Below are 17,110 nucleotides of genomic sequence, written 5' to 3' on the forward strand. Positions count from 1 at the left end.
ACCTGATCTACATCAAATTTTTTGTAGTAAACAGAGTTTTCAGCTCGTCTGTTGAGTTTTGTTGTGAATGTGTCATCGCATTAGTTTGTTGATTTCGGGGACAATAACAATTCAGTGCTTTATTTTAGCCTCAGTTTTCAGTGTCCTTCAAATACTGGAAGCCATTTCCATCACGATCAAGTGCAATTACAACATTTTTCATTAAACCAAGCTTAATGTGAAATGGTGGAAGATAATCTTCAAGTGGATCGACCAGTGATTTGTGTTGTACATTGTACTGACCAACTGTGTGCTCGACTCTGAGAGGTCACTGTCTCATTTTGTAATGATTGATGTCGTCACTAGAGATGAGCGAGTAGTACTCGATCAAGTAGGTATTCGATCAAATACTACGGTATTCGAAATACTCGTACTCGATCGAGTACCACTCGCTATTTGAATGGAAAAGTTCGATGCAGAACCAGCATTGATTGGCCAAATGCTATACAGTCGGCCAATCAACGCTGGTTCTTCTCCTACCTTTAGAAGTCTTCTCCATGCAGCTTCCCCGCGGCGTCTTCTGGCTCTGAATTCACTCTGCCAGGCATCAGGCCTGGGCAGAGCCGACTGCGTATGTCCGCTTGTAGTGCGGGCATGCGCAGTCGGCTCTGCCCAGGCCCGATGCCTGTCAGAGTTAATTCAGAGCCGGAAGATGCTGCGGGATGCTGCAAGGAGAAGACTGCTCGGAGGATCCATCCCCAACCCTCACTCATGGACTTGGTAAGTATAATTTGATTGAATGTTGCCTACCCCTGAAACGAGCATTTTCCCCCCATAGACTATAATAGGGTTCAATATTCGATTCGAGTAGTTGAATATTGAGGGGCTACTCGAAACGAATATCGAACCTCGAACATTTTACTGTTCGCTCATCTCTAGTCGTCACGACTGTTCCATAGGTGCAAGAAACACCTATGCTTTGTGTACCCCAACTGTAGGCCAAGCAGCAGCGCTACCACTTTCAGGTCAGCACAAATTGTCCATGTATGTTCTGAGTATTTGATCGTTTCCTAAATTAACTCCAGAAGCATGGGGGTCTTTCATTCAAACCACATGAGCCAATGGAACAGATGATTTTTCATTACAACAAGACAGCTTTCAAACTTGTTTTGCTAGAGTCTATGAATAGCCTCCATTCATCAGGAACATGTGTACCATCTAACTCCATTTTAAGACCATTTACATCAGTACAGAAACATACATTGCTTTTCATTGCATAGTATGCAGCAAACTTGTTGTATCGATGATGAAAGTTTTGGTGCCGGACAGGTCTGGGTTTTGAACCATTGGAATATTTCCAATACATAATGCAATAGGCTGCACGTATATAACTTAAAATCTAGATGTGTGAGGCAAATTTGAGTTCATATTTGGAATCAGCACGCTCATTTTAGTATAAATCACATGTTTTTTTCTCAGTAGCAGAATCAATGTTGTGCGGTGTATTCATTCATTCATAACAACAAACACCAGGTTGCATTTCTGTTTTCTCAATAAAAAAAAACCTGACAAATGACAGAAGGGACTTTCCATTTGTGTTTCAGCACAGTGAAGACAGATACAAAAAGGAAAGTATCTGTCAAACACTTGTATCTATCAACATGGAACTTTAGTGGTGTTTGATATAGTCTTCTGATAAGGGATCAGAATAGTACATTAATATCACATTTTTCTGTAAATGGATGGAATTTTTTTCGCATTATTTTTTTTGCATCAGTTAAACAGATCTGCTAAGAGGGAGTTCACAGTGCCGTTGCTAATGTCCGATGCTGTCTACCGTCATAGAATGACAGCAATGGACATTAATCTTTCAAAAAGAAGGGTCACAGACTGATTCTGTGCCCATTCCCATTGAAACTAATGTAAACAACTTATGTCATGTTTGTTACTTTTGTAACAGAAGATAAAGTCGTGCATGCAAAAGTAACAAACAAGATAGCTTTCGTCATGTTGTTTCCATTCGTGCTGATAGGAATGGACCCAGAATCAGTCGGTGAATGTTCTCTGTGACATTTTAATGTCCATTGCTGTCCTCCTAGGGGCAAAGCCCGCTGAAGGTAACTTATCTCATGAGGTCTCTATAATCCTGTAAACCCTGGAAAAGGATTCATGGCGTCAAGGCTGAAATGAAGGACTTGTGTGCGTTAAGACACGCAGTGAGATCATACATGCTCTGGATATCCTCCACTTTATGATCTTAAGGATCAGTTTCGGTCCAGGAATTACAGCCAACGTACCATCAAGCGGGCATATTCCAGAGCCAAAGCTACATCGCGACAGTCCTTGATTCACCCTCCCAGCTGTTCATCACATAAGCTGGGGGGGGGGGAATAAGGGTGACCTGACAAACATCAAAAACTTCCCAGCGGACATCCTCCCAGAAGTTCCTGAGTCCCTGAGACACTAAAGCTTGGTTTAAAAATAAGCTGTTTTCGGTAAAACTCTCCCTTTTAAAATTTACTTTAAACATTCCCTTTAAGAAATGTACATTGTTTGTAAAAGACCTTTAAAATAAAGTATCTAGTTACCGGTAAATCACATGGTAGTCTGTACCATAGTCCGAAAGTAGGCGATAAATATAAATAACCTCTGTGAACTGAAAGTAGAACTTCAGCAACTTACCAAGTTATTTTAAAGATGTTAAAAACTTTTAAAGAAAATACCAAGTAGTACCTAAAATGACTTATAACTGAGGCTGTAATTTTGCTACATTTCCCTGCAAATTAATGTATGTGAACATGACAACAAGAGCTCTAAGTATAAAGCCCCATTTTAGGGACATTTTTTGTAGCATATTTTTTTGTTGTGGTTTTTGGAGCCAAAGCCCGATGTGGATTAAACAGAAGAGAGAAGTGTAAGAGCTTCCTATATATTTCCCATTACTTTAGTAACCACTCTTGGCATTGGTTCCAAAAAACACAACAATATCTTCAAACCTTTTCTGGAATTTATTGAGTTTCGAGCTTGCTTTTCTTTCTGTTTTTTTCTGCGCTTTATTTATTTTTGACTTTTTATTGTCCATAAATAATTTGATAATTTATATTTCTAGCTTTTTTGCAATCTGTAACTTATTTCCATATATGAATTAGGTAACATTAATATTATTGCACTTTATTCATTATACCATATTATTGAAGTATTTATTAAGCACATTTATTAAACAACTTGCGCCTAACTTTTTGCCATGTATTGCGCCATGCTTCTCTTATGAAACATTTGCGCCTTTTTTTTCACACTGTTGTGATGCTCTTGTCACTTTTGCTTTTTGAGAAAAAAAAGGGGCATGGCCTAAATGCAGGTCCTTTTTGCGCTATATTTGTGACTTTTTTTTTAAAAAAAAAAGGGGCAAAATAGGCGCAAATACACTCCAGTTTATGGGCAGTGTAAAAAGTCCTGGATAGTAGGAGAATTGAGCAGGGAGTTTTTAAATGGGAGGGGGGCTTGCATTCAAGTTCTGTGCTTGCAGTGCATGGCTGGTACTCACCTCTACTAGCAGGTGAAGTGGAGTAGATGAGATACTGGGTGGAGGGCACTGTAGGCCATATGTAGGGGTCATAGTGAGTGGAGTAGCTGGGGACAGCTGAGAACTTGCAGCTGCGGGTCGGGACATGCAGAGAGTAAGATCACTCCCCAAAGCAGTGCTGGCATCGGAGGGATAGTGCAACACAGTGGAGGGAGCTGGATATGGCTGCTTGTGCCGGGAAAACTCAGGGTGCAAGTCCTGTGTCAGCGCCAGTGGAGTGCAAGACATGGTAGCGTGCCAACCAGCTCCGAATTGGCATCACTGTCAGAAGACTGTTGGCTGTCTCCTTGGGGGGAAGAAGAATTTGGAGATAGGCACATTGGGTTCCTAAACTGTAAGTAACTTCTTCGAGCAAGTTGTTCCCGTTTTGGATGTTTTTATCCCCCTAAAATGTGGGCTGGATGTGGAGCTAATCCTAGGCACTTCTGCTCACTTCAATAGCAGGCTGTTAGGAGTATTTAGGTTCTTTAATTTCTATTTTTCTTACCTGGGGAGTTTTTGGCTGCGCAGTGTCTGGGGTGGCATCCTGGCGCTGCGGGGTTGTCCTGTCGTGGGTATTGGTGCACACCTTCTGACTTGCACGTGCGCACTGATGGTAGGCAGCTTTATCTCCTGGTTGATTAGTCTGTCCTCCCATTTGCACCTGGGAGGAGTGGTCTCTACTCTGTATTTAAACCCATGCCTCCCATGGTTCTGTGCTGAGTGTCGCTTTTACAGAGCTAGGCCTTAGCAGGAGGAGTAGGTGGTGTTCTGGGATAGAGGAAGTTCCGTGGTTGATTTTTGGGAGGTTTGGGTGAACGAGTTGGTTTGTGTGTTTTCCCTTCTGTGTTCACCAATCCTCCCTCTGTGTATAATTGACTGTGTGAGTGAATTGCCTTATCCTTTGATTTCTACTCAGTTTCCCTGTGTTTGTTTCCTAGTGTATGGTTCCTTCCCATATTGGTTTGGGGGAATCCTTTCCCACATTTTTCCTGTGTGCTGCTTGTGTTGTTAGTCAGCGCACACCCTTGTCAGTCCCTGTCAGTAGCAGCTTCACTTGTTCATTAGGGGTGACCCCCTTTAGTCTCCAGTCCCTAGAGGTCTTATAGGGCATTCCTTCTCCCACTTCCCTCTAGGCCTACGGAATCAGTGAGAGAGGAGCCGTCGGGGTCAGGCTTAGCCTGAGAACAGCCGACCCACACCCGTGAGGCAGGGACCGGGATAGCTAGTGGGAGTAGTGCAGGGCGAGATTCCCTACTGCTATCCCTTAGCCCCGTTGCAGCTACCTGGACTGACATAACAGTACACTCAGCCGGTAAAAAAAAAAAAAAAAAAAAAAAGGTTCGTTTGCATTATGACGGACCTGAAACAGTTGTACCAGGCGGTGCAGCAGATTTCCACTGAGATGGAGGGGATCAAGCTACGAATGGATGCCATCCAAGCTTCTGGCGTATCTCAAGTACAGCAGTTGGCTCAACACACAGCCTTTCAGGTGGAGGGCATACAGAGGCAGGTGAGTAGCGCCCCTGTGGGTCGGCCTCTGGAGCCAAAAGTCAGCTTACCTGAACCCTTCCGAGGTAAGAGGTCAGATTTTTTCCGATTTCAAAAGGACTGTCTTTTGTATTTCCGGCTACGGCCGTTTTCCTCCGGTTCTGAGGTACAGAGAGTTGGGATTATTATTACTTTATTGAGAGATGATCCCCTCATCTGGGCACATTCGTTACCAGCCGACTCAGCTTGCTTACTAACTGTAGAGGCGTTTTTCTCCACAATGGGGTTACTGTATGACGACCCAGACAGGGTACGCACGGCTGAGTATAACCTACGACGTGTGGTGCAAGGGGATCACGCTATAGAGAAATATTGCACAGAGTTTCGTAGGTGGGCAGCAGAAGTACATTGGAATGACCCCGCTCTACTTAGTCAGTTTGAGACAGGGCTCTCGGACCAGGTTAAAGACCATCTAGTTTCTCACCCTGTTCCGGGAGATCTAGATGAGGCCATGCAGCTGGCAATTAGAGTTGGACGGCGCCTCCGGGAGCGTGGAGACAAGAGTCCTGGGGGGCTTAGCCCTCCTCAATTCTCTGTTTTTAGAGAGGACCCGGGGGACCAACCCATGCAGATTGGGGCCACTGTGCGAAGTGCAAGACCCAAGAGTGAAGGGTCCCGCACAGTACGCTGTTTTGTGTGTGGAGGGATGGGACATGTAGCAAGGGTATGCCCCTCCAGAGAATGGTTCGCCAAGGAGAGTAATAACCCCAGGTCTATTGAGGGTAAAGGGAGAAAACCTACTAAGGAGGGAGGTGTGCATATTTCCTGTACTCAGACTGCCGGGTTGACCCTTGAAGGATGGGTAAATGGGCAGAAGTGCCGGATTTTGGTTGATTGTGGTTCGGCAGTCAACCTTATTGACTCAGAGTTTTGTGAGCAATTAAGGGTGAGTCCTTTGGTCTTGGAGTCTCAGATACCGGTGTGGGCTATTGATAAGACCCCTCTACAGCAAGCTGTCATCTCCAAACAGGTGGAGGGTTTGGAGTTTATTGTGGGTGGCCACAGGGAAGAGATTGACTTGTTCTTGTTGTCTAAGTTACCAGCACAAGTAGTGTTGGGGTGGCCCTGGCTGAAGCAGCATAACCCTATTATCAACTGGGAGACCGAGTCAGTAGTTTCTTGGGGGCAGGGGTGTAATGGTCGATGTCTGCCCATATCCGTTATGTCTTTGTCTATAGACAATTTGCCTCAAGAAATATGTGAGTTCAGGGAGGTCTTTGAGGAAAGGGCAGCCAAGACATTACCACCACATCGCACCTATGATTGCTCGATTAAATTTATACCTAATGCAGTGTTACCCAAGACAAGGTTGTACAATCTCACTATTCCGGAGAGGGAGGCGCTCAAAGAGTATATTGAGGGGAGTCTAGAGGTGGGGCATATTCGCCCATCTAAGTCCCCAGTAGCAGTGGGGTTTTTCTTTGTAAAGAAGAAAGATGGAGGGTTGCGCCCTTGTTTGGATTTTAGGGAGATTAACAAAATCACGGTGCGGAATCCCTATCCCATTCCGTTGATCTCGGATCTATTCAGCCAGATTACGGGAGCTCGCTGGTTTAGTAAAATAGATTTACGTGGGGCGTATAACTTGCTGAGAATCAAGAAGAGGGATGAGTGGAAAACAGCGTTTAACACACCCCTAGGACACTTTGAGAATCTTGTGATGCCTTTCGGTCTAACCAATGCGCCTGCGTTTTTTCAGAATTTTATTAATGATGTACTAAGTGCCGTCATAGGGAGGGGGGTTGTGGTCTATCTGGACGATATACTCATTTACACCCCGGATTTGGAGACTCATTGGGAGAGAGTGAGAGAGGTTTTAGATCTCCTGAGGGTTAACCAATTAAGTGCTAAGCTGGAGAAATGTGTGTTTGCGGTCAATAAATTATGTTTCCTTGGCTATATCCTATCGGACAAGGGGTTCGAGATGGACCCTGAGAAGGTCAGGGCAGTCTTGGAGTGGCCGCGACCCAAGAACCTAAAGGCGGTCCAACAGTTCTTGGGGTTCTCCAACTATTATCGCCAGTTTATCAAGGGATTTTCTGAGGTTGTGAAACCTATCTCGGACTTGACTAAGAAGGGGGCTGACTGTGCTAAGTGGTCGCCAGAGGCGCTAGCTGCGTTTGAAGAACTGAAGAAGCGATTCTCGTCCGCTCCCATTTTGAGACAGCCGGATGAGAGGTTGGCCTTCCGAGTGGAGGTGGATGCCTCCTCGGTGGGGGTGGGAGCAGTACTTTCTCAGGAGTTCGAGGAGGGTACGCATCCCTGTGCCTTCTTTTCTAAGAAATTCTCTGCCTCTGAACGGAATTATGACATCGGAGATAGGGAACTACTAGCAATAAAACTAGCGTTCGAACATTGGCGTCATTTCCTGGAGGGGGCCAGAAGGCCAGTCCAGGTACTTACTGACCACAAGAATTTGATTTATCTTGGGTCGGCGAAGAGATTAAATGCACGGCAGGCCAGATGGGCTCTATTTTTTGCGCAGTTCCATTTTAACGTGACTTATGTGCTGGGTTCAAAGAATGTTAAGGCTGATGCTTTATCCCGGTATATGTCGACTGAGGAGGAATGAGAGGCGCCTGCCACTATTCTTGGGGATGGAGTGGTGGTAGCAGTATTAGGCGCGAAATTGGAGAAGGCCTTGATCGAAGCGCAACACGCTGCACCTTCCAAGATACCTAGAAACAAGCTTTTTGTCCCAACTACTCTCCGACAAAGTCTCCTGAGGGAGTGTCATGAGTCGGTTCTTGCTGGTCACCCGGGGGTTTCAGAGACCATGAGATTGGTGTCTAGGAATTTTTGGTGGCCAGGGTGGAGTAAGGAGGTCTTTCAGTTTGTTCAAAATTGTTCGGTCTGTGCAAGAGCCAAGGCGTCGCATACCCGTCCCCACGGTCTTCTACATCCATTGGAACCTCCTAAGGCACCTTGGACTCATCTGTCTATGTATTTCATCACGGGCCTTCCGGTGTCTAAGGGTTTCACGGTCATTTGGGTAGTCGTTGACCGCTTCACGAAAATGTGCCATTTGATCCCGTTTTCCAGGCTGCCATGTGCCAAGACACTATCTGAGGCGTTTATTAAAGAGATTGTAAGGTTGCATGGTCTTCCTGAGGAGATCGTTTCGGACAGGGGACCGCAATTTGTGGCTAAATTCTGGCGGGCTTTTTGCAGCAGGTTGGGAGTTACACTGTCGTTTTCCTCCGGGTTTCACCCAGAGTCTAACGGACAAACAGAGAGGAAGAATCAGGATGTGGAACAGTTTTTGAGGTGTTTTGTTCGAGAGAACCAGAATAATTGGGCTGCCTTTCTCCCCCTGGCAGAATTTTCCCTAAACAACCATGATTCCAATGCCACAGGTACCACACCTTTTTTTTGCTCCGGTGGTAGACATCCTGTTTTCGGAGTATTTTCTTCCATTTCTTCCCCAGTTCCGGAGGAGGAGCTATTTTCTAAAAAGCTGCAAGGGGTATGGTCCCGTATCCGAGAGAATCTGGTGCGGGCGTCGCACCAGGCTAAGGTCCAGGTGGATCGGAAGAGAGGAGAGTTGCAGTTCTTCCCTGGTGAGATGGTTTGGTTGTCCACCAAGAATATCAGGTTGAAGGTTCCTAGCAAGAAGTTGGGTCCCAGATTTGTGGGTCCTTTTAAGATCATCAAGATGGTAAATGAAGTGGCGGCGCAGCTGCAACTACCTAAAAGGTGGAAGATAAACCGGGTCTTCCATGTCTCCTTGTTAAAGAAGGCCAAGAAGGGAACGTCTCCAGTTAAGGTTCCACCAGTTTCTGAGTCCGGGGAGTATGAGATATCCCGAGTTCTGGATAGCAAATATGTTCGGGGGAAGCTATGGTATCTGGTGGCATGGAAGGGATACGGTCCTGAGGATAATTCTTGGGTCCTGGAGTCGGATGTGTCAGCTCCCAGACTCATGGAGAAATTCCACAAGGAGTTCCCGAAGAAGGATGCTCCTAGAGAATCCGGAGTCTTCTCCTTGAGGGGAGGATCCTGTTAGGAGTATTTAGGTTCTTTAATTTCTATTTTTCTTACCTGGGGAGTTTTTGGCTGCGCAGTGTCTGGGGTGGCATCCTGGCGCTGCGGGGTTGTCCTGTCGTGAGTATTGGTGCACACCTTCTGACTTGCATGTGCGCACTGATGGTAGGCAGCTTTATCTCCTGGTTGATTAGTCTGTCCTCCCATTTGCACCTGGGAGGAGTGGTCTCTACTCTGTATTTAAACCCATGCCTCCCATGGTTCTGTGCTGAGTGTCGCTTTTACAGAACTAGGCCTTAGCAGGAGGAGTAGGTGGTGTTCTGGGATAGAGGAAGTTCCGTGGTTGATTTTTGGGAGGTTTGGGTGAACGAGTTGGTTTGTGTGTTTTCCCTTCTGTGTTCACCAATCCTCCCTCTGTGTATAATTGACTGTGTGAGTGAATTGCCTTATCCTTTGATTTCTACTCAGTTTCCCTGTGTTTGTTTCCTAGTGTATGGTTCCTTCCCATATTGGTTTGGGGGAATCCTTTCCCACATTTTTCCTGTGTGCTGCTTGTGTTGTTAGTCAGCGCACACCCTTGTCAGTCCCTGTCAGTAGCAGCTTCACTTGTTCGTTAGGGGTGACCCCCTTTAGTCTCCAGTCCCTAGAGATCTTATAGGGCATTCCTTCTCCCACTTCCTTCTAGGCCTACGGAATCAGTGAGAGAGGAGCTGTCGGGGTCAGGCTTAGCCTGAGTACAGCCGACCCACACCCGTGAGGCAGGGACCGGGATAGCTAGTGGGAGTAGTGCAGGGCGAGATTCCCTACTACTATCCCTTAGCCCCGTTGCAGCTACCTGGACTGACATAACAGCAGGCCATGACTACTCGACTTCTTAGTTTTGTAACCTTTTGCCGAAAAAAAAGGTGCTAAGTGCCCATGGCCAAAAAAGGCGCATCTAAACTAACTTACATATGCACAACATTTAGCAGGGAGGTGCGCTTACATCATGAATAAGCACCTGAGTAAAAGTAGTCTAAAAAAGGTGCACCTATGAAAAGTATGGACAAAAAAGGGACAGATGATACATAACCCCCACTGACTTCTATTATGGCAACTTGTAATAGAACCATACTAATGCCCAGCTTGAGAGCCTTCAATAGGCTACCTGCTGTCATGGCAACCAATTGCCGTCCTCCAATGATGTTCCAGAGGGCAGCAATCAGTTAAGTATGGCTGCGCCCATGGCGCCTACACGCTTTAGTTACCGCAGTTGTATTTAACCGCAGCATCTAAAGTGTACAGGTGCCAGCTGTATTATTCATACAACTCCTCATGCCTAATCACATACATATACCTGATTTTGTGTGAAGGGGTTAAAGTATAGAAATTTCATTAAAACTTCATAGCATGACTGGATCATCATATAGAAAAAACTGGCAAGTGAATTGTGTTGGTAAACCAGCGTGACTTGTCAGATTTCTTAGTAACTCCCTTACAAAATATGAGGGTTAGAAACTGTTTTGTTTCTTACGCATTTGTGGGTTAAGAGCATTGAGGTCTAGTATCGAGGAGGAAAGATTGTTTGCCTGAAACTGTTCAGCATATACATTTGTTTGCAGTACTACAGTGTTGGCCAAAAGTATTGGCACCCCTGCAATTCTGTCAGATAATACTCGTGTTCTTCCAGAAAATGATTGCAAGCACAAACTCTTTGGTATTAATATCTTCATTTATTTTGCTTGCAATGAAAAAAAACACAAAAGAGAATGAAAGAAAAGTCAAATCATGGATCATTTTACACAAAACTCGAAAAATGGGCCGGACAAAAGTATTGGCACCCTCAGCCTAATACTTTGTAGCACAACCTTTAGACAAAATAACTGCGAACAACCGCTTCCGGGAACCATCAATGAGTTTCTTACAATGCTCTGCTGGAATTTTAGACCATTCATCTTTGGCAAACTGCTGCAGGTCCCTGAGATGTGAAGGGGGCCTTCTCCAAAGTGTCATCAAGAGATCTCTCCACAGGTGTTCTATGGGATTCAGGTCTGGACTCATTGCTGGCCACTTTAGAAGTCTCCAGTGCTTTCTCTCAAACCATTTTCTAGTGCGTTTTGAAGTGTGTTTTGGGTCATTGTCCTGCTGGAAGACCCATGACCTCTGAGGGAGACCCAACTTTCTCACACTGGGCCCTACATTATGCTGCAAAATTTGTTGGTAGTCTTCAGACTTCATAATGCCATGCACACGGTCAAGCAGTCCAGTGCCAAAGGCAGCAAAGCAACCCCAAAACATCAGGGAACCTCCGCCATGTCTGACTGTAGGGACCGTGTTCTTTTCTTTGAAGGCCTCTTTTTTTTTTCCTGTAAACTCTATATTGATGCCTTTTCCCAAAAAAATCTACTTTTGTCTCATCTGACCAGAGAACATTCTTCCAAAACATTTTTGGCTTTCTCAGGTAAGTTTTGGCAAACTCCAGCCTGGCTTTTTTATGTCTCTGGGTAAGAAGTGGGGTCTTCCTGGGTATCCTACCATACAGTCCCTTTTTATTCAGACGTCGACGGATAGTACGGGTTGACACTTGTTGTACCCTCGGACTGCAGGGCAGCTTAAACTTGTTTGGATGTTAGTTGAGGTTCTTTATCCACCATCCGCACAATCTTGCGTTGAAATCTCTCGTCAATTTTTCTTTTCCGTCCACATCTAGGGAGGTTAGAAGCAAGTTGACCTATCTCGCCGCGGATTCAACGGCTGACTCAGCCGTGGCTTCCATGGCACGAGACTCCCTCTCGATTAGGCCCATTCATTCAGGCCTAATCCAGAGCGGAATGCCGTGACGCGTTGCCAGAGTGCTGCATCGGCATTCCGTTGCGGCTAGCCATACGGTATGTTCACACACGGAATCCATTTTCTGCCGTGTGAACATACCTTTACAGCTTACCACAGTATAGTGCTGGGGGTGGAGGCAGACATGCCAAACTCCCTCTCTGATAGGCAATAGACAGCAAAACTCGGATCTCAGTGCAATTTATTAAGATTCCTTAATAAACCAAGGATTAATAAATCTGTCCATGTATATCTATAAAAAGTTACTACATAAATAGACATCCCGATATTCAGTTTGCATGTTAGGCTACACAGATGTTTATCCTACTTTATAGTACTTATTTTTGCAATTGCACTCAGTGAGTAGACTGCATCTCCCCCTGGTGTCTATATGGTGATATTACAAACCAATGCACATTATTTAACAACAGTATTGGCTACATCGAAACAGAACAACGCACGTGTCTAATGTCACACATTCCATCTGTATTATAGTTAATAATGCATCTCTCTGTTTTTATTATAATCTGTCCATGTAACTCTCTTTCATCTTTATTTTACCCTGTATTTGTTTAGTATGCTTTCAATATTTAATAATGACATATAGACCAAATCGCCGCTAAGGCCTGGTTCACATACACGTTCGGTATTCCATTCAGGGAGTCCACTTGAGGACCCCAAACGGAATACCGAACGCATTAAAAAGCGGTGAGCAATAAAAGCACATGGACCCCATAGACTATAGTGGGGTCCATGTGTTTTCCGCGCAGTGTCCACATGAGTCATGCAGAAAGAAAAGTACTTAATGAACTACTTTTCTCTCCATATGATTTGGCTGCAAAATATAGAACAGGTCCTATGCCTGTCCTATTTTGGGGTCCTGCTTCCTATTTATTTAATGAAAAGGGCCACAGAACCACGGTCGGTGCACGGGCGGCACATGACAGGCAACCACGTGTCCCTTGTGCGCCACCTATGCTTTTAATTCACAGATGGTCGGAAGCATACAGTCATCTGTAACTGCCTTTACTGTGAGACCAATATGGATGGAGGTCTGTCCTGCACTTCAGCCAGAAAGAGCAAAAGACATGCAAGGGACGATGCATGTTTACTTAATAATGCAAACTGCAATCTGTCCCTTAGATTTTGAGCATGCAGGAAGAACAATCCCAATTTTGCAAAAACAAACTGGGACATGAATGGGGATGAGGCTTTTTGTAAACCTCACACCAAAATGGTCATTCTTGAGGCATTCCTTGACAGACCTTAAAGGAGTATTCCCACCTCACATACTCATCAGTCTTTACTGCTGTAAAATCTTCTTTCTTGCTGGTTTCTTGCATCATTTGGTGGGCGGGGTTTCACATGCAACTTGCCGTTTAGCTCCACCCCCAAATTCGCATGTAGCTCCGCCCACCCATATTGGACTATGAAGTACAGGCAGCAGCAACTCCATTCTGTGTTACATACAGAGACTGCCTGTCTCTGCCATAATGAACACATTTGAATTAGCTAGCCTGATAACTGGGAGAACAGAAGAAATGAAAGCAGCTCCTCTCCCCTATCTGATAGCAGGAAGCTAGGTCACATGGTGTAGACACAGGAATAGCTAGAAACACAGGCTCACTCCCTGCACTTAGCCCCTCCTCTCCCCCCCTCCCCCCTGAGAGCAGCAGATACATCACTTGACTCATGAGCAGCTAAGTCAGGGCTGTGGCCACAAAAAATTGAATAAAGTAAGATAGTGGACAAACAAAGCAGTTTTGCTGAAGCAGTGTATTTAGGAAAAGTCTTACATTCACATTAACAAGCAGTATAGATAGGATCCTTGTGATGGGATAACCCCTTTAAAGTTTACATTTTGGCCTATGAAATGTCAGCAACTATGGTCTAAGTTAGCGGTGAAGGGAGAAAATTAAAAGGGAGACATGCTAGTATCTATAAATAAGAGGGAACCTTGCTGGGAACCAGATTCAAGACAAACACATGACTTTCTGGGATACAGAAGAGGAATAATGCTAAAGACCGAAATTTAAAGGAATATTGTGCTAAAGACCAGGAATGAGATTGAGAACCATGCTAGTGACTAGTACCAAGAAGAAAGCCATGTTGGGGACTAAGAATGATGACTAGGAAATTTATTGGCCAGCATAATGTACTGATGGAATGCTAAGAATTAAATACATGATTTTGTGTTCTTTTATTGTTATTTTGTGATTTGGGAGGACTATAAATGGTTGCTAAATCCATTTGACACTTTAACCTGCACTTTGTATACTTTTTTTCCTTGAGAGGTAACCCTTAGATTTTTCTGTGCAAATTTGGGTGGTTGGCCGACGGGCTGTATGTAAGGGATGTGCACACAGCAGTTCCCCAGTGCGGTACATGAACCCTGGAGGAAGGGGCACAAGAGACAGTGAGCCCTGGTCTGAAACCCCCAACTGTCCCTTCCTGCTTGCCGGTCCTATCCTATGTAATAGGTGACAACTGGACGGCAAAACCCTTCTTACATACTTGACACACAAAATGCAGACAAGACAAAAAACAACAAGCTAACCAGGGGTCAGTAACAGTCGAGCAATGCAGTGTCAAAATTGATATCCAAAAGAGTAGTCAATAGGGAAAGCCAGAGGTCAAGAATCAGAATACAAGGAATAACAGCAAGAGAAGCCAGCACGCACAAGGCAATAGCAAGCACCAATATGAATGTGAGCCAAAAATAAATAGGGAGGAAGAACCCGCCCTGGACCTGATAGGAAGGCAAGACTAGAGGAGCAGAGGGAAATGAAGGTGAAGGAGATGTGTGTGGTGGGAAATCAATTAACAAGGTGAAAGAATAAGACAGTGTTCAGACAATGCAAAACGAATCCAAAAGAAGAAATCACAGCCGAAGACGTCTCCTGCGCCTCAGCATGCAACCAGATGATGACGCCAAAGCCCGGACGGGCAATGATGTTACACTGTATTTATATATTTCAGCCAAAGTTCATGCATCATAATGAAAAATGTATTGAGGCCAAACATCAATAATTCACTGGATGTTTCAGTTGTAGAGACCTTTTTAAAAGGTAGATTGATGTGGTAAGGATCATGAGCAATCATGGCCACATTGATCTCCATTGAGAAAGGTCTTTACAAGTGAAACTGGTAGAATAAAAAAATATATATGTAACATCTCTGCCTGTTCGGGCCTCTGCGCCACCCTCTGCTCGCGTGCTGCGGCGCAGGAGACGTGTGCAGTTTGATAATCTGCTTAAAGTTTTTAGTTGCACTGTGTGAACACGGCTCTAGTCCTTAATTGGATTTGCACCACACTCGTCTTCTGCTAAGTTTGGCTCTGTCCATTAAGTGGTTAATCTGGCCTTGCCCTGTGATTGACAGCTGCCTTTCTGTGAACTCCATAGGCGGGTTCTTCCTCCCTATTTAGCCTTGGTTCCCATTCACACCAGTGCTTGTTATTGCCGTGCGCATACCTGCTCTTACTGTCCCTGTTTTGCTTATTCTATTATACTTGACCTTTGGCTTTCCTCATTGACTATTCTCTTGACTCCGATTTGGCACTGCATCGCTCTCCTGTTACCGAACCCTGGCTAGCTGACCTCCCTTTGTTGTTGTTCGTCTTGTCTGCGTTTTGTGTTTCACGTATTCAGGGAGGGACTGTCCTCGTGGTTGTCGCCTATTACCTAGGATAGGGTCTGGCAATAGGAAGGGAAAGCGGGGGGCTTCAGCTTAGGGATCACTGTCTCTTGTGCCCCTCCCAGGGTTTAACAGTTCTGGGAATTGCTGTCTTAGCAATTCCCTTACAATATACAATAAAGACACTTAAAGCATTGAAAACACTGGAGAACGCTGTGGAATTTTTACAAATTATTGGAAAATGAGTGGCCATAGCAGCCTCTTCATTAAACAACTAGCCAACAAACATACCTTGCATACCACACATGAGAAGGTGGCAGGTAAGATCCTGGAAAGTTGCTATTAGAGAAGCCTTGTCACAGACAACGCGTTTCGAAACCTATGGCTGATTTCTTCATCAGGTGAAGAAACCAGCCATAGGTTTCAAAACGCGTTGTCTGTGACAAGGCTTCATTAAAGATTGTTTAACAAGATTACGGTCTGGTAAGAGCGGATCTAATTGTTCCTCTCTACGTTAAAATCTTGTAGTTTGGATTGGTCCTTAATTTCGAATATTTCACAGTTCACTCATCTCTAATAGCAACTTTCCAGGATCTTACCTGCCACCTTCTCATGTGTGATATGCAAGGTATGTTTGTAGGCTAGTTGTTTAATGAAGAGGCTGCTATGGCCACTCATTTTAAAATAATTTGTAAAAATTCCACAGCGTTCTCCAGTATTTTCAATGCTTTAAGTGTCTTTATTGTATATTGTAAGGGAATTGCTAAGACAGCAATTCCCAGAACTGTTAAACCCTGGGAGAGGCACAAGAGACAGTGATCCCTAAGCTGAAGCCCCCCGCTTTCCCTTCCTATTGCCAGGCCCTATCCTAGGTTTGGATTGGTCCTTTATTTTGAGATTTCTATACGCCTGTGTGCGGTTGTGATCTGCTGCTGCCGGTATTTTTGACTTATGTGTGGCTGTTTAGATGCTGTGATCTTATCACAGCACTCGAAGGTGATTACACCTACAGTGTTGGCCAAAAGTATTGGCACCCCTGCAATTCTTTTTTTTTTTATGTAGATTGTGTTTTGGAAGAATGTTCTCTGGTCAGATGAGACAAAAGTAGAGCTTTTTGGGAAAAGGCATCAACATAGAGTTTAAAGGAATAAAAAAGAGGCCTTCAAAGAAAAGAACCTGGTCCCTACAGTCAAACATGGCGGAGGTTCCCTGATGTTTTGGGGTTGCTTTGCTGCCTCTGGCACTGGACTGCTTGACCATGTGCATGGTATTATGAAGTCTGAAGACTACCAACACATTTTGCAGCATAATGTAGGGCCCAGTGTGAGAAAGCTGGGTCTCCCTCAGAGGTCATGGGTCTTCCAGCAGGACAATGACCCAAAACACACTTCAAAAAGCACTAGAAAATGGCTTGAGAGAAAGCACTGGAGACTTCTAAAGTGGCCAGCAATGAGTCCAGACCTGAATCCCATAGAAGACCTGTGGAGAGATCCCTTGATGGCAGTTTGGAGAAGGCCCCCTTCACATCTCAGGGACCTGCAGCAGTTTGCCAAAGAAGAATGGTCTAAAATTCCAGCAGAGCATTGTAAG

Source organism: Leptodactylus fuscus, chromosome 2 (genome assembly GCF_031893055.1).
Source record: "Leptodactylus fuscus isolate aLepFus1 chromosome 2, aLepFus1.hap2, whole genome shotgun sequence".
Taxonomy (NCBI): domain Eukaryota; kingdom Metazoa; phylum Chordata; class Amphibia; order Anura; family Leptodactylidae; genus Leptodactylus; species Leptodactylus fuscus.